At 30.2% G+C, this 25,534-nt stretch overlaps 1 protein-coding gene across 7 annotated transcripts in view; it reads right to left on the bottom strand.

Annotated features, from left to right (window-relative positions):
* The window catches only part of LOC129916180 (extracellular sulfatase SULF-1 homolog), a 155,118-nt gene extending 136,278 nt beyond the window's left edge, over positions 1-18,840 (bottom strand). For 4 of the 7 annotated variants that reach the window (XM_055996004.1, XM_055996002.1, XM_055996008.1 and 1 more), the window contains exon 1: positions 1,519-2,377. The gene's annotated coding sequence lies outside the window, so the exon portion shown is untranslated. Of the gene's footprint in view, positions 1-1,518; positions 2,378-18,819 lie in introns of those variants that run through there. The other 3 variants (XM_055996003.1, XM_055996006.1, XM_055996005.1) reach the window with 3 other exon arrangements.
* Between the last annotated feature and the right edge of the window lie 6,694 nt (positions 18,841-25,534).

Below are 25,534 nucleotides of genomic sequence, written 5' to 3'. Positions count from 1 at the left end.
AATTGGTGCAGCCTGTTGGACTTCTATAAACAGTTTTTTTGAAAGACTTTTTAAAAGAGGATAAAATCACTTTTCACTTATTTCAAACAAAGTATGCAGTTCTGTTATTCACATTCCAACAACAGAAAATAGCAAATTGATATATCACAGAAATATGGGTCTGAAAAATGGTGAAAACTGAAAATTGCATGAAAAATCTTAATTTTGGTTTAACCATAACAAGTATTTCCCTACGTTCAGTCGACTAGAGATTTATCTTTTGTACATTTTTAACACAACCGTAGGTACCTACTTTTACTCGACGAAACTTTCAATAAATCTTTTACGATTTTAGCCGACAATTTTCAACTTTTTAAAATTTTCCAGAAAGATTTATATCTAATTTTATAGATTTGGGTTCAGTAAGCTCAAAAATCATATTGGTTTCTTTCTAGCAGCTCTAGTTTTTGAAATATTTAATTTTTCATATTTGGGGAATATTCATACTAATTTTTCAGTTTTCCTTATTTTGAGCGTTTATTCGAATTTTCCAGAAAAAAATTTATTAAACCTAATGTATTAAAGGTCAGTAAACCTAAAAATCACATTCATTTATTTCTAGGAGCTCTATTTTTTGAAATATTTTAAATGTTTTTTAAGATTTTCTAGAAAATTTTTTGTCGAACTTTTGCATTTGGGCTCATTAACCTTAAAAATCACGCTGATTGCTTTCTAGGAGCTCTAGTTTTTTTTAGATATTTCCATTTATCACATTTTGGGGTGATTTCATACTATTTTTTTTTTAGATTTTTTTATTACAAGCGTTTTTAAAGTTTTGTTGGAAAAATTTATTTTGAATGTATTGTATTTCGTTTCAGTAAGTAAAATAAAAATACAAAAAAAAAATTTTTTATATACCTAAAAAAATTAAACAAAAAAAAAATTTGTATGAATTTCTATGTCTTTTCATGTATGAATAACTTAAGAACTAAAGCTGCTAGAAAAAACTAATGGTGTTTTCGGAATCAGCACCCTAAATTTAGTAAGAAATGATAAACAACGCGTGTTGGCCAGTGTTATCCTTTTCCAATTTGGCAAATAGCGATTTCACTAATTTCAATTAGCTCCTGATGGCTACGTGCGCTTACGAGACTGTAACTTATTCGCTTCTTATATTTTTCTTCAAAATTGTATTTTTTTTTTTTAACTTCTCTTCTGTTCTGTTTCACTATCTACAATTTTTGATAACTCAGCAAACACTAAATATTCGTAAAAACAGGAGGAAAAATGTAATTTAAATCTATTTGAAAAACAATATTTAATAAATCAAAGCAAAATGTCAGAAGTGCGTAAAAAAAACACGAATATCACAGAAAAATTCGCTTTAACCTTCCTATTTTCAACGATAATATTTTTTATCAGAATGTTTTATTTCATTGAATAAAAAGAACGCAAGAAAAGGAAGTAGGTAGGTATAGTTACCTATACTCAGTATCAAGTTTTTAAGATAATGCTCAACCACACGTACAAGATACTTACCACTTAATTGTGCTGTGGTACCTATTCTTTTTTTTTTATTTATATTTTATAACAACAATTTATAAAGTTGATTCGCACAGTATAAATAAACTAACAACAATTCGCCACCCGTTCCGTTATAATCATTAAACTTTGGATTTCTTTTTGAATGTTTAATTAATGACAGACAGGCTGTCGTGTGATTTATGAACTACTTTCGAAATCTATATTCGATTATTTATTTATTTTCCATATAACATCATGACATTTCCATATAATTTTGCTGCAGATTGCACCAAATATCTACGCTTGAGCGTCACAACACTTTAAATTAAAAAAAAAATATACTCGTACTCGTACATTTTTTTATTACTTTTTGATTACAAACAGCACGCACTTATCTCTGTAATTTGACGGATGAAAATGAAACACACCAAATCAACACACAGAAGTATACTTAATTGTTAAAGGCGATTGGCTAGCTATAAAGAACGAAACACAATGCTTAAACTAGATTTTTTTTAAATTTTATTTTATTCGAAGCCAAAAACTGACCTGACACTCTTACACTTTTTATCGCATGCCAACAACAAAGCCAAATGAAGCAAAATAAACAAACAAATACAAGAGAATTGAATCAAAACAGACGACCAACTCCGAAGACTCGCACGTGCAATTTATTATTGTTCCAAAAGAAAAACCGGTGTCGGTGTGTTCCCAAAACACTAAACAAATCCAATTTTAAATAAAGTTTAACTAACGTTAACTAGCTGTTATTTGTATACGTTTGAATTGCAATCCAAACAAACCTCGGAGCCGGAAAGACCACGAATCGAAGTATCCGCTGCCGACGATTGATGAATGTGAACTGTGAAAATCTTGCGCTACAGCCGGAATGGCAGCCAAACCAGAACAAAATAGAAACAGAATTTCGAATTTCGATTCTCGAAGTCGAACTGAACAAGACAAACAGAAAACGGAATGGGATAAAAATAAATTCAAAATCATGTGTTACGTTTTCATTTCATTCCGATGTGCAACAATGATGACCTCCATAGTACAATTGTATTTGTGCTACATTTTTACTTCTAAAAGTAATAACAAGGTTAGATTGTTTGTATTAAAAGTGTAGGTAGGTAAATGAGAGTTGACTTTTGAGTTCAGCAATTACCTAATTAAAGTAAAAATTTAAATTGGAAAATAATTTAAACGTACTCATTGGGATAGGGGATAAAGTAAAGCATTTGTTTGAATTCGCTTTGAATTAAGAAACTAACATGTGCCACATTTTGTAAATTAACACCACTTCTAATAAAAAAAAGGGCATCACAACAAATGAGCTATCGAAGAAATACGAAAGATTAAAAAGTAGAATTGAGGTGTGGAAGCTTTACCATAAGGTAATAAGGACGTCTCAAAACTATAAACCTTGAACTGAAGCTTGCAAGGGCGAACAGATAAACATCGTGGTAAAGTCGCAAGTGATGTTGAGAATTTGGAGAAATATCATTCAACGCACAATCTCTCAAATCTCCGCCCAACTGCTTGCATATGACGACAATATTAGCCAGTGAGAAAGTAAAACAAACAAATTTCACCAAAATGCTCAAATATGATTTTATCAGATTTTCAAGCTTTTTTTGTATGGATCATGAATATTTCGTGGTTTCAAACTAAAAAAATTGGTTTTCTATAAAGTCGGTCATAAGTAAATTAATTAAATGCGCGATTGGATCGCAAGTACTTACTCAGATTCAAAGTAAATAAATATTATCATTGAATAATTATATATAGAAGTGACACCGATAGTTTCTAGCGCCACACAATTTTATTTTTTTCGGCAATCAGATGTACTAAAAAATCCCCAGAGAGAATGGGGCTTGTCCTAGAAAATTATGTTTCCAAAAATTTGTTTTTAAAAAAGGAAATTTCACTAATACAAACATTAGAAAACAAATATCAAATAAAAATAAAACGTATAGACACGTCGACATCCTATAACAGAAAAAAAAAATAAGGAAATTTTACTCACACATAAAACATAAAACAAATATCAAACAAAAATAAATCTTATCGACACATCGACATTCTATAAATGAAAAAAGAAAATATGGAAATTTTACTCATACATACAAAATTACACAAATATCAAACAAAAATATTGAAAAGTTATTTGACATTATAAATGTATCCATAGTAACTCGAAACTCAAAACAAAAACTTTTTATTAACGACGAGAATTTGAACAAAATTAAATAATTATTGTTATATATCCTAGGCACGTTATAGCTTATAGGGCATGAAAGTTACCCGTATTTCAATAGTTCTATTAGCGTAGGTGACAAGGTGATTGCTCTTTACTTTTGCTCTTTGAGTTCGTATCCCTACAAAGATTGCTATTTTTTTATATTATATTTTTTTTTTGGCAATATTATGAAATGCGTAACAACTAGCGCCGTTTTTGCTGAATCGAAACTTAAGCAAAAGTTTTTGTTCAAAATAAATTATTTAAGGTTCGTTTCAGCAAATGGCCCTTAATGAAAAAAGAAAAGCGTTGAGAAAAACTCAACGTAATATTGTAAATCAGGTAAGAGCTCAAACCAATAAGTCGATTTGGCTCAAACTTTTTGTTAATTTTTGATTCCAAGGAGAAGAAATTGAAATTTTTTAATGGTACCAACTAGAGATGCTGCGAATAATGATTCGGCCGAATACCGAACAATCGACCACGCTTATACATTTACTTACTATTAGGCTAACCTACACCTGATAACTTTACTTCATGACAAATAAATTTGCCCCAAAGAATTCTGAATAAGAAGCTTTATTCACCAAAACTTATAATTAGCAAATTTTATTTTCTACGGGCCTTACCAATAATCAAATTTAAGGCTGACTTAAATATTTAACTGCCACCTTAATTAGGGTTGCCAGATATATTTTGACGAAACTAGTAATCGAGATGTAAAATCCCGGACTTTCCCGGACAAATAAGGACACAAAAAAGAGTACAAAACTAGGACAAAAGGAATGCATATTTTTATAAAAACAAAAAAAAAGCGGAACAATCTTTTCTAAATTTAACTAAAAATCACATTTTTAACCCTTGTTCCCGTAGCATTTTTTTCTTATTTTTTTCACAAAAAAAAAAATAAAAGTAAAAATTTTAGCTAATATTACAAAAGTTGGAATGAAGTTACAGTAAAAAAAAGATTTTAAATTCCATTAAAATCCAATTGCTCAAAATTTTAAACGATTTAGAGCCAATTTTTCAATCTTCTAATAAACAGTCAGTTAACTGTTCGACGAACAAAGTTATTAGGCTCATAAACTATCAGATAAAAACATTGAATTTTTCAATCAAGAATAATTTATTCTACAGAATAACAAAAAAAAAAATTGTCAAATTCAAAAATATTTAAAATTAAACGTCATTTTTATTCATGATTGTTTTTGTTTTCTTGTGCTCCACTGTATTTTTTTCAAAATTCTTTCAAAACAGCTTTGACAACTGACACAATATTTTTGTTGAGATTATTCCTTAGAATAATTTTTATTCGTCTCTGAAAGAAGCAGATAGTTTTATTCTAATTAATAAGCTATATCTGCTTGTTGAAAAATTGATTTTTTCTCTATCCTTAGGAATAAGTACTAAATGACTGTTTAACTGACTATTGAAAAATTGGCCCTTAGTTAAATGCTAATAGAATTTTTAGTTAGTTACTATTTAAGTTAAGAAATGGTCTTTTTGACTTAGCAATCGTTTAAAATTTTGCACCTTGAGTCTTACAATAAGGTACCTACTGTAATAATTAATAAAATTTAAATAAATTATTAAAATAAATTTTTGTTGGTCAGAGGATTCACTAACCAGTACCTCATACGCACATTTTTGAGTTTTGATTATATTGGAACAGAACACAAAAAATAATTGAGCAGATAATAGAGCAAAATAAAAACGCCTCGCTTTTAATGAACTCGATTCGTTTTTTGAATAAGGAATGAATTAAGAGTAGCATACAAAAAGTGAGATTTTTAAAGGCTTCAAAAGAGTACAATCCCGGACAATTGATAGAAACTATCCCGGACGTCCCCCACACAGCCAAAAAAGAGTACATGTCCGGGAAAACCCGGACTCATGGCAACCCTAACCTTAATCAAGTCAAAGCTTGTTTCTTGCTGTCGCGAAGAGCTTAGGGTTCTTGGTATGCAGCATAATGTAAGACTCTGCTGGGTTCCCGGCCACAGTGATGTGTTCGGCAACGAAAAAGCGGATGAGCTTGCAAGGGAGGGCTCAGTTCTTGATCCCTCTCTCATAGACCATAACATCAGAATCCCACAATGTGAAATAAAACGAAATATTGTCAACAATATTTCACAAAAAACAAATGAAAGATGGAACCTCCTAGAATCCTGCGGTCACACCAGGAAACTATGGCCGAACTTCGACGAGAAAAAATCAAACAAGATCTTACTACTTAGTAAACCTTCCTTAAGATCCCTAATAGGCATCTTAACGGGACATAACCTACTAGGATACCACAAAAAGAAAATGGGGCTTAGTACGGATGATCTATGCAGAGGCTGCGGCAATGAGGACGAACAGGAAAACACTGTTCACTTCCTCTGTCACTGCCCAGCACTCTGTCGCACTAGGAAAAAATTCTTAGGAAACTACTTCTTTAATGAATTAGAAGAACTTTCGGAACTTTCAGGCAATAGCCTACTGAACTTTGTAAAGTCCTCCAAATGGCTCGAACAACCATAGCATTCATAGGTTATCACTTTTTCATGAAGTTACAATACTTCAGGGTATCACAAGGGATCTACATTGATCTAAGTGTGACGGTAACAAGATCAACTGTCAGCCCATTTAACCTAACCTAACCTAACCTAAATATTTAACTGAATTTATTTCACCCTACCAATAAACAATTTAATACTCAGGTACAAGGCAAACGCTCGGCTAAATTTAATAGTTGAGTTTCATAACGAGTGCAGCTTTTAACCTGAGTTGTTTTTATACACAAGTCCAAAAAGTTAAATGAACAAAGCAGAATTCGTGATAGCTCCAACAAGTACCTATTCAATTTGATTTCTTCTAAGATAGATTTGTAGAAAAAAAATTTCAAAATCGTTGGAACCTTATAAATAATTAAAAAAAAAAATTATTCAAAAGTAAAATTGGTATGCAATTTCGTAGAAATCACTAATCAACATTCAAAACTAAAATGTCAAAAAAAATTAATTTCCGGTTTTTGAAAATTTGATTTTTCAAAAAAAAGTGTTCAATTTTTTTTTTTATCCAAAAACTATTATTTTTCCAAATTTTCTTACTGTTTTATATTTAAACTATATAAATGCTTTTGTATAAAAAATTTCCATGATTGCCCAAAAACTATTTTATAATTTTTTTAAACAAAATTCGTACCGTTTTCGAGAAAATTAAACATTTCCGAAATTGGTATATGACAGGTATCGTTATTTTTGGTAAACAAAATTAGTTCTAAAAACCCCTCTGGAGAGTTTCCAAAAAATGCTTCATACCAACTTTGATGTTAATCGGTAGATCCGTTTAAAAAAAATCTACTGTTAGTATCCTCCAATGGAACAGGGCTATATTAATGCCATGTCTGATTGTTATCTCAACTTTTTTTTGTGAGAATGCATATAGCTTGACTATATAGTATCATGACAAAATAAAAAACATGTAAAAGCTACATTCTTCTAGTTTTAGGATATTAGAACCAAATATTTTATTTCAAATGGTGCAATAGGATCATTGGAACTATCCAAAACCACATTTTCATACATTTGCGATCAAAATAGTCCTTTTTACAGTTTTTTTTTTTTTTCAAATAAACTCAAATTCTTGTGAGTTTATTTCAACATTTTATTAATTATTATCGTAATCCAAAAATGGAATTAGTAATGATGAAACGCAAACAAATGTTACTAGCAACTATGATATGAGCAACTATGATACGAGTATAACGATGTTACGAATTCAAATGCCCCGAATTCAAATGCGACGAATTGTATGGAGGCTTTTTTTTCGTGTTGTATTCGATCTGGCAACAATAAGAGGAACGTTGTGAAATAATGATAATAATGGAACATAAGAGATGTTAGCTGATTGGTCAAACATTAGTATATAAGCCAAACAGAAGGTGGGGTTGGTTGAAATTTTTTTGTAAGGTCTCAAAGAATTATGAAGTCGTTGTCGGTGCAAAGGAAAAATGAAAAAATGATAGAGAAGCAAAAGAAATAAAATTGGAGGGGTGATTGCCATTGCATGTACATATGCTTGAAAGTAAGAAAGCTGGAACATAATAAACGTAAAGGCAAAAACAATGTAAGTAGGTTTGAGCATCTTGCAGACCTTTTAGAACAAGTTTTGGTCTTGTAAGGAGTTTTGTTTTTTAGATTTTAATGAAGGGAGGTCTTTACTAGAGCCTGTCGTAGAAGTGTCCGTGCATCTGTTCAGTTAAGGGTCCATTTGTTAGCTACTGTTTTGAAGTTTGATGATTTTTATGTGACTACATTTTTTATGTTTTAGGTTTAGGTTTTAGGTTTAGACTCAAATAATTTTGTTAATATATAAATACCTACATATCGTCGTCGGTGGAAAGCAAAATTGTTCTTAATCCACTTTTTACCATTAATGAGATAATGATGCAGTTTTACTAATTTGAGGGTGCTCTTTCCGAATTTGAAAAGCGTTTTTGTCTAAAAAAATTTCTGAAAGTTAGACCCGAGTATTCTTAATTGTTCTAGGTTCCATCATATTTTGTTCTAAGTCCACTTTTTATTTAAGGAAAGTGCGTAGATAGGTACTTGTATAGGAATTTTTCTATGTTCAATTTTGGTTTTTAGTAAGAAAAATAGAAGTAGGTTTGTAGGGTTTCTTCAAAAGGAAAAAACAAACTTTATAAAAAATATAACTTGAAATACCGACGAGCAAAAAAATATCACTTTCAATCAAATTGAAACTTAAAAATCGCTTTTTAGTGGGGTGGCTTAGCATTAAAAAAGACCTCCATTATGCACTACTTTGTGATAAAAGCGTGAAACTTATATCTTTGGTAGTACTTAATAGAAGAGTTATTTTGAGATATTGGACCAATTTGTATTCCATCCGGTATGGTAGATCCAAAAGTTTTTGTCTGTTGCACCCGCATTGTTTCATTTTATAGTAAAGCTAATGAAACAATTTTATTAATAAAATACATGATTTCGAGGTAATTTCAAATGCCCGATCGAATAAAATCAATACCAAAATGTCTGAACCATCATGGAAAAAGTTATTGCACTCTTTATAAATAGTCATTTACTTAAAGAACAAGAAGTGAAGTGACATGATGGTCGAGACATTTTGGTATTGATTTTTTTCGATCGGGCGTTACAAAACACCTCGAAATCATGTATCATTTTACTAAAAATGTTTCATTGTCTATACTATGATATGCCACAAATCGAGTGCAACACAGAAAAAGTATTGTATCTACCCTTCCGGATGGAATACAAGGTCGCCCAATATCTCAAAATAACAAAATAACGATTGAACTATTTTTTAACGCTAAGCCTCCTCACTATAAGTTTTATGTTTGACTTCGTTCTACATAAAATGCTTCAAAAGCCAAGTTCAGCTATATGAGCAAATACGTGCGACACTTTCGTGCATTGTACTTATAATTATAATTACATATGCAGAACCTTCTCGTCAGGAGGCTATTGAGCCACTAAAAAAAAAAACAAATATAAGAAACAAAATCTTCACATTTCAGTTGTTTTGGTTTGGTGGGGGGTTACTTATAAATTTTTATTTAGTCAAAGTAACCACCAATCAAAATTTTTTAAAATGACCAGCCAATAGAAATTGCTTTTCAAATATATACTTAACCTACCTATTTAAAAATTTTCGCAACTACAAAAAAAAAATTCAAATTTCCTATTGGCTATTGCTTTGATAAATAAATTACAAAAATGAAACTGCCCCCACCAAATTGAAACGACTGAAAGTGAAATGCAAATTTGTGTTTTTTTTTTAGTGGGTCTCTGACCTCCTAAGCAGAGGGTGGTGTAGTTTGTATTACTCTTCTTCTATATTTTTAGCAGATATATATAATATAGATGAAAGATATCTTCATTTATGTGGTCGTATTAGTCTAGGTGGTAAGGTGATTGCCTCCCACTCTCACTGTTTTGGGTTCGCATCCCAAAAGTTACATATGTTTTTTTTTTAATTTTTAATTTTTTTTTTATTTTAAATTTCAAAAAATATTGCAATATAGCATATGCCATATGAATTTAAAATGATTTTTTTACTTGCGATATAGGTACTATAGGGCAAGTTTAGGATTCGTAAAAAAAATCGAACTCGAGATAACAATTTTACATGACATTACGATGATGGAGAATGCCAAAAAAGTGGGTCCGGCAATTCTGTCTGTCTGTCTGTCTGTCTGTCTGTCTGTCTGTCTGTCCGTCTGTCTCTATCTGGAGCTGCAGCCTAAACGAGTGAAGTGATTTTCTTCAAACTTGGTAATTAGCAGTTTTTGGTGATTCCCTAGAGGGGAAATTGAAATTTTTTTTTTATGACCAAAACTAACGGTACCTGCCATATAACGGAAATAGAAAAGTTAATTTTTTTCAAAAACGGCTCTAACGATTTTGATTAAAATTTTTGTGTGTAATACTACACATAAGGGCCAACTTTTTAAATAAAAAAAATATTTTTTGTACCGTTATTAACGGTACCTGTCATAGAACGGTTTTTTTCGTTTCTGAATAGCTCGTACAAAATTAACCCGATTTAAATGAAAATTTTTATACAAAAGTGTGTTAGTAAAGATAATATTAAAATTTTAGAAAATTTTCAAAAAACGCATTTTTGGTTTTTTAAAAAATATTTAAAAATTTTTTTTTGAAAAATCAATTTTTTGAAAACGGATCAATGAAAAATTTTGAAATTTAGTTTTTATGTGTAAATTAATTATTTCTTCAAAATAGCATACCAACTTTTTTTTTGAAAAATGTTAAAAAAATTTTATATATAAAAAATTATTTTTTTAAAAAACGGCTCCTACAATTTTCAAAATTTTTTTTATAAAAATACCTTTTTATACGAGAAATAAAATGGCATATTTGTTTTTTTTTTAAGATATTTTAAAACGGAGTTTTATTAATTATAAAAACAGATTTAATTTTTTTATACTACTTATGAAATTTCTTCAAAATATCGAATTTTAAATTTCTTGAATAAAAAGCTTTAACATTATAGTTACTTTAAGCATAAGAGCAAGTACGTGCGACCCCAGTCGTGCAATTTATTTTTTTAAGAAAACCTTGAAAAATTTAAACGCGCAGTCTAATTTTCAAATGCTCGGAATGATCTTCAAAAATTTTTCAGCTTCCAACGTCTAGGTATTCAAAAGAATTTTTGGGTACACTCAGGTGTATACGTACTTATTTTTATTACTTCAACAGTATTAATTATTAATAATTATTTTAATTAGCTAATTTATCATTCTTTTTGGGTTATTTTTACATTGCTGCTGTACCTAATGCCTGATTTACAATATTGCGAGACGACCGACGAGACGAGAGCGTTGCGATTTTCCCAGCGTTTTTTCATTTATTCAAAACTCGTTTTAAAATCGTTAGGCAGTTCACAATGCTGCGATTTTTTTTTTGACATATTAAATTAATTTTTATTAAAAAAATTTAAGCAAAAAATAAAATAATCTCTTTTCATATCGGGATTTGAACTTTGAGCGGTAGGACCAAAATGCAAAATCCTTATCCACTAAACTAATACGACCTTTTAAATTGTGAAAACTTTTATCGATATAAGCTACTTTGGATATACATATATAATAAAAATATAAACAAAAAAATTGGAAATCGTCGTCTCGCGCGGCTTTTTTTTTATTTTCGAAATTGTTAGAAAAAGGAATTCACAGAAAAAATAATTGAAGTAAAATTTTAAAAATTGTCCTTAGCTTTGAAAATTTTGTAAAAAACAAAAAAAGGTGGAGAAACGACTAAATCCATGTCGTATGGTTTGTGGTTTAAATTCATAATACCTACCAACATTTTTTGAGTAATATATGTAACTTGTAGTTTGAGTTGCATTTTTGAAAAATTAGTCACAACCTTCGTATATTTAAATTATTTTAAAACCAACAAGGTAGTTTCGCACACGACTTCAAAGTACAGAAGATCATATACTTACTCAAACATTTTTACCTGCGATATAGGTACTATAGGGCAAGTTTAGGATTCGTAAAAAAAATCGAACTCGAGATAACAATTTTACATGACATTACGATGATGGAGAATGCCAAAAAAGTGGGTCCGGCAATTCTGTCTGTCTGTCTGTCAGTCTGTCTGTCTGTCTGTCCTTCTGTCTGTCTGTCTGTCTGTGTGTCTGTCTCTATCTGGAGCTGCAGCCTAAACGAGTGAAGTGATTTTCTTCAAACTTGGTAGTTAGCAGTTTTTGGTGATTCCCTAGAGGGGAAATTGAAATTTTTTTTTTATGACCAAAACTAACGGTACCTGCCATATAACGGAAATAGAAAAGTTAATTTTTTTCAAAAACAGCTCTTACGATTTTGATTAAAATTTTTGTGTGTAGTACTACACATAAGAGCCAACTTTTTAAATAAAAAAAATATTTTTTGTACCGTTATTAACGGTACCTGTCATAGAACGGTTTTTTTCGTTTCTGAATATCTCGTACAACATTAACCCGATTTAAATGAAAATTTTTATACAAACGTGTGTAAGTAAAGATAATATTAAAAATTTAGAAAATTTTCAAAAAACGCAATTTTGGATTTTTAAAAAATATTTCAAAATTTTTTTTTGAAAAATCAATTTTTTGAAAACGGATTAATGAAAAATTTTGAAATTTAGTTTTTATGTGTAAATTAATTATTTCTTCAATATGGCATACCAACTTTTTTTTTGAAAAATGTTAAAAAAATTTTTATACATAAAAAATTATTTTTTTAAAAAACGGCTCCTACAATTTTCGAAAATTTTTTTCTAAAAATACCTTTTTATACAAGAAATAAAATGGCATATTTGTTTTTTGTTTTAAGATAATTTAAAACGGAGTTTAATTAATTATAAAAACAGATTTAATTTTTTTATACTACTTATAAAATTTCTTCAAAATATCAAATTTTAAATTTCTTGAATAAAAAGCTTTAACATTATAGTGACTTTAAGCATAAGAGCAAGTACGTGCGACCACAGTCGTGCAATTTATTTGTTATTGCATTTCAATCTATAAAAAACGATAAATGCATTTTTTTTTTTAATTAAAGCAGTTGATGGATTAGTCCAACAGAACACCGTTATTATTATGTTTTTGAATCTAGTCAATAGAGCATCTAAACAAATGAGCCACGTCCCATACAAAAGTGTTCTAAAAAACGAAAAATGCATTGCGTCATGGGTGAAAACTGGTGATGGAATAGCCCAACTGAACTTCCAACACAGTTTTGTAATGTTTTTGAAACAATTTTATCGAACGTCTAGTCAAAATGTATACTTTTATGAATTTTATTACATACATTTTTGAAAATAAAATGCACCAATGCACTTTCCCTGCACGAGATACAGACTTGTGCCCATACAAAAAAATAATACACTCATCGAGACCTTTCATTTGATGTATGTCTCAATGTGTTACACCGATGGGCCAAAATGCCCACTCTCCTTTATATATGAGTGTAAAATTAAGTGACACTTAATTTTTTAAAAACTTTTTACCTTAAATCTTATGAAAAGTAGGTATGGACTTTGAAAATTTAACAATTATCAATTGATATTCAATTAAAAAATCCAGTTTACGGACGATGATTTTACGTGATAACGTCGTCAGAAAACAGATTGTGTTCTTTTTTTTAAATGAGTCAATTGAAGTGTTTACTTATTTCAAACAATCATAATTTACAAGAAAAAGCTTAAAAAAAAATACCTTTTTATTTTCTCAATCTATTAATTTTTTTATTTTAAAAGCTTAAAAAAAATTATGCAACTTAAAACCCTTTTTCTTAAGAATAAAACCATTTTTAACTTTTTACAATGCGCAAAAAGTATAAAATATATCATTGAAAACAATCATTTACATCAAAAAAAAACAAAAAAAACACCTATTAAATGCAATTTTTTCTGAAACAGTGTATAAACAAATTTATACTATCTGAAAGCCTATTGTTTGAGCTTAAAATATTCGTATCGATCATCCTTATATGACATCTACAAAAAGAGCTAGAATTTTTTGAACTCAATCACATTTCATCAAAAAAAGCAAAAAAAAAAACATTTATTTTTATGTCGTCACGCTATTCTATCAATTTTTTTCGATGACAACCTATAACTAAACTAATTAATTATAATTTTTATGTAATTTCGTGGACTAAAAGTGTAAATCTTCTAATTCCACATAAAAATGAGTTCAAAAATAAAAATGCTAAAAGCTTTCAAATATTATCATTTCTTTTGAAGTAATAAAAATAAGTACGTATACACCTGAGTGTACCCAAAAATTCTTTTGAATACCTAGACGTTGGAAGCTGAAACATTTTTGAAGATCATTCCGAGCATTTGAAAATTAGACTGCGCGTTTAAATTTTTCAAGGTTTTCTTAAAAAAAAAAATCATTTTAAATTCATATGGCATATGCTATATTGCAATATTTTTTGAAATTTAAAATAAAAAAAAAATTAAAAATTAAAAAAAAAACATATGTAACTTTTGGGATGCGAACCCAAAACAGTGAGAGTGGGAGGCAATCACCTTACCACCTAGACTAATACGACCACATAAATGAAGATATCTTTCATCTATATTATATATATCTGCTAAAAATATAGAAGAAGAGTAATACAAACTACACCACCCTCTGCTTAGGAGGTCAGAGACCCACTAAAAAAAAAACACAAATTTGCATTTCACTTTCAGTCGTTTCAATTTGGTGGGGGCAGTTTCATTTTTGTAATTTATTTATCAAAGCAATAGCCAATAGGAAATTTGAATTTTTTTTTTGTAGTTGCGAAAATTTTTAAATAGGTAGGTTAAGTATATATTTGAAAAGCAATTTCTATTGGCTGGTCATTTTAAAAAATTTTGATTGGTGGTTACTTTGACTAAATAAAAATTTATAAGTAACCCCCCACCAAACCAAAACAACTGAAATGTGAAGATTTTGTTTCTTATATTTGTTTTTTTTTTTAGTGGCTCAATAGCCTCCTGACGAGAAGGTTCTGCATATGTAATTATAATTATAAGTACAATGCACGAAAGTGTCGCACGTATTTGCTCATATAGCTGAACTTGGCTTTTGAAGCATTTTATGTAGAACGAAGTCAAACATAAAACTTATAGTGAGGAGGCTTAGCGTTAAAAAATAGTTCAATCGTTATTTTGTTATTTTGAGATATTGGGCGACCTTGTATTCCATCCGGAAGGGTAGATACAATACTTTTTCTGTGTTGCACTCGATTTGTGGCATATCATAGTATAGACAATGAAACATTTTTAGTAAAATGATACATGATTTCGAGGTGTTTTGTAACGCCCGATCGAAAAAAATCAATACCAAAATGTCTCGACCATCATGTCACTTCACTTCTTGTTCTTTAAGTAAATGACTATTTATAAAGAGTGCAATAACTTTTTCCATGATGGTTCAGACATTTTGGTATTGATTTTATTCGATCGGGCATTTGAAATTACCTCGAAATCATGTATTTTATTAATAAAATTGTTTCATTAGCTTTACTATAAAATGAAACAATGCGGGTGCAACAGACAAAAACTTTTGGATCTACCATACCGGATGGAATACAAATTGGTCCAATATCTCAAAATAACTCTTCTATTAAGTACTACCAAAGATATAAGTTTCACGCTTTTATCACAAAGTAGTGCATAATGGAGGTCTTTTTTAATGCTAAGCCACCCCACTAAAAAGCGATTTTTAAGTTTCAATTTGATTGAAAGTGATATTTTTTTGCTCGTCGGTATTTCAAGTTATATTTTTTATAAAGTTTGTTTTTTCCTTTTGAAGAAACCCTACAAACCTACTTCTATTTTTCTTACTAAAAACCAAAATTGAACATAGAAAAATTCCTATACAAGTACCTATCTACGCACTTTCCTTAAATAAAAAGTGGACTTAGAACAAAATATGATGGAACCTAGAACAATTAAGAATACTCGGGTCTAACTTTCAGAAATTTTTTTAGACAAAAACGCTTTTCAAATTCGGAAAGAGCACCCTCAAATTAGTAAAACTGCATCATTATCTCATTAATGGTAAAAAGTGGATTAAGAACAATTTTGCTTTCCACCGACGACGATATGTAGGTATTTATATATTAACAAAATTATTTGAGTCTAAACCTAAAACCTAAACCTAAAACATAAAAAATGTAGTCACACAAAAATCATCAAACTTCAAAACAGTAGCTAACAAATGGACCCTTAACTGAACAGATGCACGGACACTTCTACGACAGGCTCTAGTAAAGACCTCCCTTCATTAAAATCTAAAAAACAAAACTCCTTACAAGACCAAAACTTGTTCTAAAAGGTCTGCAAGATGCTCAAACCTACTTACATTGTTTTTGCCTTTACGTTTATTATGTTCCAGCTTTCTTACTTTCAAGCATATGTACATGCAATGGCAATCACCCCTCCAATTTTATTTCTTTTGCTTCTCTATCATTTTTTCATTTTTCCTTTGCACCGACAACGACTTCATAATTCTTTGAGACCTTACAAAAAAATTTCAACCAACCCCACCTTCTGTTTGGCTTATATACTAATGTTTGACCAATCAGCTAACATCTCTTATGTTCCATTATTATCATTATTTCACAACGTTCCTCTTATTGTTGCCAGATCGAATACAACACGAAAAAAAAGCCTCCATACAATTCGTCGCATTTGAATTCGGGGCATTTGAATTCGTAACATCGTTATACTCGTATCATAGTTGCTCATATCATAGTTGCTAGTAACATTTGTTGGCGTATCATAGCCGCTTTCCCCCAAAAGTCCTTTTCAGGGATTTTTCGGCCATCGAATACACAATCCTAAAACGATTGTAGCGCCACCCCTCAAACAAAGCGGATGTTTTTTCCGGTGTCACTTCTATATATAATTATTCAATGATATTATACTTTATAAATACGTATATCGTATATCAGAAAAAATGAAAAAAAAATTAAGTATGTTTGTAAAAACGGCAACGCCATTTTTCATTCTCCGAATTTTTTGAGAAAGATAAATAATGTAGTTTTATTATTTATTACTCAAACAATAGATATTTAATCGAAACCGTTAGAGCCGTTTTCGAGATATTAAAAAAACAAAAAGGAACCAACCGTGGATATTACGAAAAAGTCATCTGCACCAAGAAAATCTGTGTACCCGTTTAGGCTGCAGCTTTATGTACAAATGGACGAACCCACGCACGGACCGACGGAAGTCATGATGAATTAATTACCTGTTACAGCATATTTCCTTTCTCCGATTTGTTTGAGAAAAATTGAAAACGCAGATCTTAGACTATTAGGTACACATTAAATTTAAACGATATCGTTAGATATCTTTTCAATAAAGTTGCAATACCTTGAAAATGTGATTAAAAATCACGTTAAAAAAACGATATTACAAAAATAAGAAAAAAAATGGATCTAGGAATTTACGTAAAAATCATTTCAAGCAAATGCATTCATTCGTTTAGGTCCTAGCTCGATGTACGATGGACGCACAGATCGACGGACGGCATGACCACTTTTTTATCTTCTCCATTATCGTTAGGTATGTTCGTTTTAACCTAAAATTTTTTTTTAACAAATTTTTTTTAAACGAAACCAATAGGTACTTCTTGCCCTATGCTTTAGAGCATTTAAAAAACCTTTAATATAAAAAAATATAATGTCCTTAAGATACATTATATTTGGTAACTAGCAAAATAATTTTTATTTTATTTCTTATATTCACGTACACATACATTTTTATTATGTAATAATAATAGGGATCGGGTCAAAATTCTGGCTTCAAAATTCTGCTTTTCAAAATTCTGCTTTTTCAGCGAAAATTCTGTTTTTCAAAATTCTGCTTTTTTTCTATTCTGTTTTTCAAAATTCTGCTTTTTAAAATTCTGCTTTTCAAAATTCTGCCAGCATTATATTTGAACAAAAAAAATTCTGCTAATTCTGTTTTTTTTTTTATTGAATATGCGCTGGCTAAAGAAAAATACACCTCATCAATGTAATTCATCATTGGTACTTTCCTAAATTTTTTTATTTAAGTGTCGCAAATATTTTTTGAAATGCATATACTGACTTTCTTTCAAATAAAATATGTATACTAATTGGAACCGATGTTGTATATTCCTTTTCTTATTCAAATTTTTGAATATTCATCTTTATTTGATAAATTAATAAATTTTTAGTTATTTTTGGAAATGTTTAATATTAAAAACCTTTTCTTAATATTTTCAAATTTATTCATTTATAAAACAAAAATTAATTCGCATTTTAAAAATGTGTGTAAGTAATCAAATAAGCAGATAATTTTTCAAAAAGATGATTTTACAGAATTCTGCAAAAAATTAAAAAAGGGTTTGGAAAATGTTTAAAAGCGCGCGCTTTTTAACATTTTCCAAACCCTTTTTTAATTTTTTGCAGAATTTTGAAAAGCAGAATTATGAAAAGCAGAATTTTGAAAAACAGAATTTTGAAAAACAGAATTTTGAAAAGCAGAATTTTGAAAGCAGAATTTTGTTAAGCAGAATTTTGAAAGCAGAATTTTGACAAAAGAATTTTGACCCCGGCAGAATTTTGACCCCAACCCATAATAATACTGTGGCTCACTGTGGTGTATACGGAACATTTACTTTAATTGATACAAATAAATTCAGAAGTCAATATTTCTTATCCCTTTTTATTAATCAAACCAATTAATCTTTTATGAAGATTTCTTTTCTTAACCTTTTTTAGGTATGTAAATAATTATAATTGGTGTTAACATGAGATAGAGTTGATGCTTTTAAACGATTATTTTTGTTATTTCTTATTTGTATATTAGTTACGTACAAGGAAATATTTCTGTAATTGCCAAACTACATATTATTATATATTAATTGTTTTCGGTTAAAAGAAGTCAGTCATAAATCAAGCAAAATTCTCAAATTAAATACACTGACCTTAAAGTAAGATGCAAAATAAACTTAAATTGCATAAATAAATGTAGATATTTGATACCCTGTATATAATTTGTAAAAGCACTTACTTGATGAGCGAATAAAATACAGGACGTGGTCATCTCCTTGCCAAGCGAATTAAAAAACAAAACAATATCTAATTCTGTTCGATTAGTAGTTGTTCCTATAACTTTTTTTTCTATGAGGTTATGTAGTTCATTTCATTTCAGCTTTGAATTAGTCGGTTTCCGCCGAATTCCAGACGCAAGAAGAATTTATTGTACTTCTTGTTAATTATTTTGGAACCATAATCAGATTTTATTTGAAATCTCAATATTTCACACAATAATATCTTTCACTCTAAGACGTCGAGCTCCCATAGCAGTTTTCTTCGCTTCTACAAAAAATTTAGGAAAAAAAGAAATTTGATATGATTAAGATAATATGTATGTACATACATAATATGTACATATGTATGTATGTCCTAAATTAATGAAAAAAATAATTTCTCATATTGGTTCAATAAAAAAATTGGTTGCAGACTAAGAAATAATTTTTAAAAATTACGTACCGAAATGTTTTATTTCAATTAAGTACATTAGGTAGACGTTTAATTCAAAATGAAACATTAATTTTATCAAAATTTGTTTGATTTTTTTACATGAAATTAATAGAGTACTACGTTAAAATTAATAAAGTGATTTTAGTCAAGAAAATATTTTCCCAGTTCGGGTATCTGAGATCGCGGAGAATTTCCTATCACAGAAACAATCTTAAGTTAAATAAATAAAGTGAAATTTTACTGAATAATACTCAGTCGTGATCAGGGCATCAGGGGTCTATTCTTCATCGAATTCCACTGCTCATCCTAATGAGTTTCACACAATTCGTTTAAAAAACAAAAACTACTGATCAATTTGACCTCAAAATATAATTTACAAGATTCAATGCATCTCTATTGGTTTGTAGTTGTCGATGAAAGGTTTATAAGAAAAATAAATATTTAAACTTGCTTCCAGGATGTTTCGAAAAATATAATATAAAGCCAAACTGGAAAATGTTACTCGCAAATGTTGCTATAATGATGCATTATTTTAGGCGATCACGGAGAAACTAAAACACGGTTATTATCTAAACTAGGCTGTAGAAGGATTGAAATTAAGATGCTGGAATCTTATTTTCCAAAAGTGCATCTCAGGAGTTTATTTGTAGTCATCAAACTTCCTTAGAGTTTAGTGAAATTGCAAAAAAAAAATCAAATTTCTGAAATTCAATCTACATTTGTACTCTCAAATGAAAAAAAAATAGGTACTCCTAAAAGAGAAACAATTCAGCGTCCAAAAACTTGACTTGAGTTGATAAATTTCTTCTACGATAATCCAATAGCTAACTCGGACTTAAAAAAAAACAAGTTATTTATAAGAATCAGTGTGGTTTCACTAGCAAGCGATTAACTCAACAATAGGCGTAGGTATAGGATTCCTCCTGAAAGACGCATTCAAATATTCTAGGCCTTACTTTACCTAAAAGCACAAAGCATCTCAAAATATTAATAACTCAGGGGTCGAATTACGACAGAGAAATAGTCAAAACGTTAACGTATGATCGTAATCGTGTGCCGTGATTTGACCCCAGGTTTTCCGACTATTTCCTTAAGCACAGGTCACACCTAGTTGGTTGCCAGCTTCAAATGGATAAATCGCCTACTGAAAGCCTTGTTTGGCATTGCCAGGGAGTACATAATTATTGGTAGTTGACAAATTTAAACATTTTCACCCATTGTAGGAAGCGAAGCGTCGAATAAATAAGCAGCTGGTACTAGCAAGGTGTGACTTTTGTTTTTTGTCGGAGGTTACAGGTTCCAGCAAAATTTCGAGTTATACTCGTAAATATAGTATTTCCATAGAAAAAAAATTCAGTTGTGACGAGGCTGATAATATTTTGTAATGCTGTAGTACTTCATATACCTATTTTATGTCTTTATCTAGTTAGATTACAACGTGTCTCGTTGTTCGATAATTCATTATAAAAATTGTATATTTTATAAGAAAGAAGCATCTCTACTTCCTGAATAGATTGTGAATTGCAAAATGGATAATGTAGTTCATCATCCAATCAAATATTCTTCTCTCGTATCATACTGATTAAATCCAATAAACACAAGGTGCGCAGAAGCATCAAGCTGTATCCGCCATTCAACGTACATACATCACAAACAGAAACTAAAAATTTCAAACAGGAAATGAACTAAAAACCAACAACAAAATTGTTAACTTGCTAGCTAGAAGATTGGTTTCATTCAAGTTTCAACCAGGAATTTTATACAGACAATAATTCTTTCAGTATAATAAGTGCAAAAAACCTCTGCAGAATAACAAATGACTGGGGATCTAATGATTTTTCTGCGACTTGGTATAAAACTTAAATGAATTCCCACCATCTGAGCTGTGCTGACCATCTTTGTCAAATGGGCATTCTCTGTTTGTTAGACAATATTGATGAGATTGAGCATCCAAATCTTTATATGTATATACAAACCGTTGGCTTTATGACGTGCGTGATTTAGTCTTGCGTGCATACACAAGTCCAAAGTTGGAAGAAACCATCATTCGTGGACCATCACCATGATGCTAGTCCGAGGTAAAGCGGTAGCCATTCATTCATTTATCAGGTTTGATAGGTAGCTAATGACGTTGTTGGCAGCTCAGTGGTAAAGTCTGTGATTTGTTAATTGGAAATCTTTCAGCATGGTCGCCGCGTCGTCGTCCATAAGCTACTTGAAAGTTTTGCCTGGCATCCAGTGATTCCTGCTGGTTTTGTGTTGCCATTTCTTAAGCCAATAAGTCATTGATGATTCACATTTATCAATGCTATTTTTTTGTGTTGTTGAAAGGAATATTTTTTTATATTTCTTCACAGATTCTCAGCTCAATGAAGCTGAATTATTGATTGTTGTCAATTGGCTTTCTACAAAATCTCATGTTTCATTCAACAAATTTTTACATATAGCGGTAGTAAGATAACGTGCAGTTTTTATTCGACTAGTGTTTTTATGTTCCTCAATTCACAAGCTAATTTTCCTGAAGACGAAAGCAATATAAAATAACAATGTTAAGAGTATTATTTAAAAAAAAATCTATTTAAAAGTCGAAGTTTGTAGGAAGCGGACATGTAAGAAATTTTGTATTGCAATGAAAATTAAATGATATTTCTGTTAAAATCTGCTTAATGTTGGTATGTGCAGAAGAAGCCAGTGGCGTTCTTGAACAAAAAGGTTGCATTTTTGGACTTTCTATGGGATATCACATTTTATTAATGCTCAGCAATGTAGAGCACACGCAGGAGGGCGTACACACCATTGGGGCAAGTGGGGCGGTGCCCCGGGCCCCCAACACGCCAGGGCCCCGTAAGGAGACAATGCAGAAAAGGCAACTGCTTATAAAAGTATCGAAGCAAAAAGATAAGATATTTGACATAAATCACTTCGGACACAAGGGCGACAAATTATATTTTTTAGTGAATTGGTAGCCAGCCATATAATATTTCATCTAAAAAAAAAAAATATTACCTCAGGGGTCCCAAAAAAATAAATTGCTTTTTTGAAAGAAAAATTACATGTTATCTTGAGGCCCCAAAAAATATTACTTGCATAATCTTAGCGACCAACAAATGATAGGTACATCAGGGGCCCCAAAAAAATAAGTGGGTGTATACGTACTTTTTTATTTGTTCTTATTTTTTATATTAAAGGGGCCCCAAAATTTAGTCTTGTCCCGGGGCCCCGACAACTCAACGTACGCCCCTGAGCACAAGTTTAAATCTCGTTGGGTTTTTTTTTCATATTTTTTTTATTTGGGACATTTTAGCAAAATTAAATAAATATTAACACTTTCTCGACATTAGTCAAAATATGAAATTTTGCGGGACAGACAGACGGACTTCCGGGACCCACTTTAATGGCATTCTCTACCAACGGCGTATACAAGGGGGGGGTCACGGGGTCATGACCTCCCCCAAGAACTCAAAACTTAAACAAGAAATTGTTATGTTATACTCAATTCCTTTAAGAAAGACCGTTTTCAAAATATTGAAGTTTTAGAACATGAACGAAAATGAAAAGTGAAAAAAATTTTTGGTATTCAAACAACCTATTTTACCATTTTTTGGGGATGCGATCATATTTTTAGCGAATGCTAGCTGGATTAGGATTATTTTCATTAGTTCGATAATATTACAAATTGACAGACACTAAGTTGAGTTCTGCTGTAGAGTTTTGTGTAGATTTAAAATCCGAACAAGAATACATATTTAGAGCTTTAAAAAAAAATTGAATTGGGTATGTAAAAAAAAAAATCATCATTAGAGCAACTTTCCCTATAAAAATAAACGGATTAATCCTCAAGAACTCATCGATTTTCATACATTACTCAATCTTCAATCGCGTTTTAAGGCAAACTATAATTTTAGTCCAGTGAATAGAGGCTGAAATCTTGCAGAACTGAAGTTTTTTGAGGTTTGTTGAATTGTTGGCAAAAATCTCAGTTTTTACTATAACTACATAATTGAATCATTTGAGAATATTCGGAAAGGATTCTAATTTGATATTTCATAAATAAGTACATTTTTACAAAAAAATTTTTGGCCGCCATTTTGAAAAATGCCTTTTTGTGATTTTCTCGGCTTCCGTTTGTTGTAGAAAAGATTGTTTTGTCTTGTTTTGTAGAAAAACTCATTCTCTATTTTTTTTTAATTAAAAAACTTTTTTTTTGTAATGTTTCCGTATAAAAAGTTTTCAACGAAAAAATATAGGTAAAATTTTCGGAGATAGTCGTCAATATTACATTTTTTTCTCGATTAAGGTTCATTTAACCGAAAAAATCTTATCATAATTTTTGTACAAATCTAAATTTACATTTATATTATGTTTTTACTTGCTCTATAGGGCAAGTATTGGTTTCGTGTCGAAAAAAAAATTTGAGGTTTTAATCAAAACCAACATTACGATGATGGAGAATTCCAAAAAAGTGGGTCTCGCAAATCCGTCCGTGCGTCTGTGCGTCTGTGCGTCTGTGCGTCTGTGCGTCTGTGCGTCCATCTGTACACATTTCCACAGCCTTAACGCGTGGATGGATTTTCTTCAAATTTGGTACAGATGATTTTTATGGAATTCTGAAAGTTGGTTTTTTTTGTTTTTTTTATATCTCGTTTAGATCGTATACCTCCCATACAAAAAAATACGATATTGCGAATTTCTCGAAAACGGCTCTAACGATTTTGATTAAACTTTGTATACGTAATATTTAAAGCAATGGCAATAAAATTGCATTTTTATTTTTTCTCAAAAAAGTCAAATACAAAAAAAAAAATTTTTTTATATGAAAAAAATTTAGTCTAAATGTTGGCTCTTCCCCAACCTCAACAAAATTTCTTTAAAATTTATTTTAGAGGCAGCTCGTAAAATCTACAAGTAAACTAACATAAAAGTGCTTTGAACTGCAAGAGCAAGTACGTGCGACCCCAGTCGTGCATTTTATTTTTTTTGCACGCCCAAAACTGTTATAACGAGAAAAAATTCACGACCACCCCGAAAATTTTACATTTTTGTGTCACTTCTAATACGAAAACAATACAACAAAAAATTATTTAAAACAAAAATTAGACAATTAATTTTTAATTTTGTCTGTACTGAGGTAATTTATTCAAAAATTATCTTAAAGGTGTAATAGCACCGTGTAGATACGAAACCGAGTGTCATTTTCATCAGTATATAAAACAAGAAGAAACTTTATTTTCTTTTAAGTTTTTTCTTAGCTCGATTTGGTGTATCAAACTCCAAACTAAATTTTTTCATTCAATTTTAAAACAAAATTAAAAAACAAAATTATTTTCAAATGCGATTCGTTTGCCTGATTTTAAGAAGACTTTTAATTCAAAAGTTACCACTGTTTATTACATAAAAAAAGATTTTATTTTTTATTGTAACTTTTAAAATTACTTTAGGTTAGCGGAAAAAATATATACATAGTTGCTTTAAGGCAAATTATTCAATGGAAGCAAACGAATCACATTCCGTTTTTGTTCGATTCAACTATCACATTTTCCACCTATCAAAATTGTTGTGCCAAAAATTTTGGCATGACCCCCCCCCCAAGAAGTAAACCTGTATACGCCCCTGTTCTCTACCATCGTTATATCATGGAAAAATGCTATCTCAACTTTTTACTTGCAATATAGGTACTATATATCAAGTTATGCATTCGTACAAAAAAAAAAGTTGAGATAGCATTTTTCCATGACATTACGATGGTAGAGAATGCCAAAAAAGTGGGTCCCGGAAGTCCGTCTGTCAGTCTGTCTGTCTGTAAACGAAGCTACAGCCTAAACGGATTAACCGATTGATGTCAAAATTGGTATGTAGCATTATTTGGCGACTCTACAGAGGGGTTTTTGGAATTAATTTTTTTGGACCAAAATTAACGGTACTTGTCATATACCGATTTTAGTAAAATTGAATTTGCTCAAAAACGGCTCCAACGATTTTGTTTAAAATGGTAGTTTTAAGACAAGGTCTATATTCTAATAAATTTTTTTTTTTGAAAATCATTAATAACGGTACCTGCCATAGAACCGTGTTTTTTTTTCTTCAAATCAGATTATCTCCGAATTTTATTTTACCAATTTTATTTTAAAACTTTTTTTCCAAAAAAATATTTAAAAAAAATAGTTTTTTTCTAAAAACGGCTCTTACGATTTTGAATTTTTTTTTGTAAAAATGCATCTTAATATATCAATGAAAACTGCATA

The sequence above is a fragment of the Episyrphus balteatus genome, chromosome 3 (assembly GCF_945859705.1).
Source record: "Episyrphus balteatus chromosome 3, idEpiBalt1.1, whole genome shotgun sequence".
In the NCBI taxonomy this organism is placed as follows: domain Eukaryota; kingdom Metazoa; phylum Arthropoda; class Insecta; order Diptera; family Syrphidae; genus Episyrphus; species Episyrphus balteatus.
This window is presented reverse-complemented; position numbering and strand designations above follow the sequence as displayed.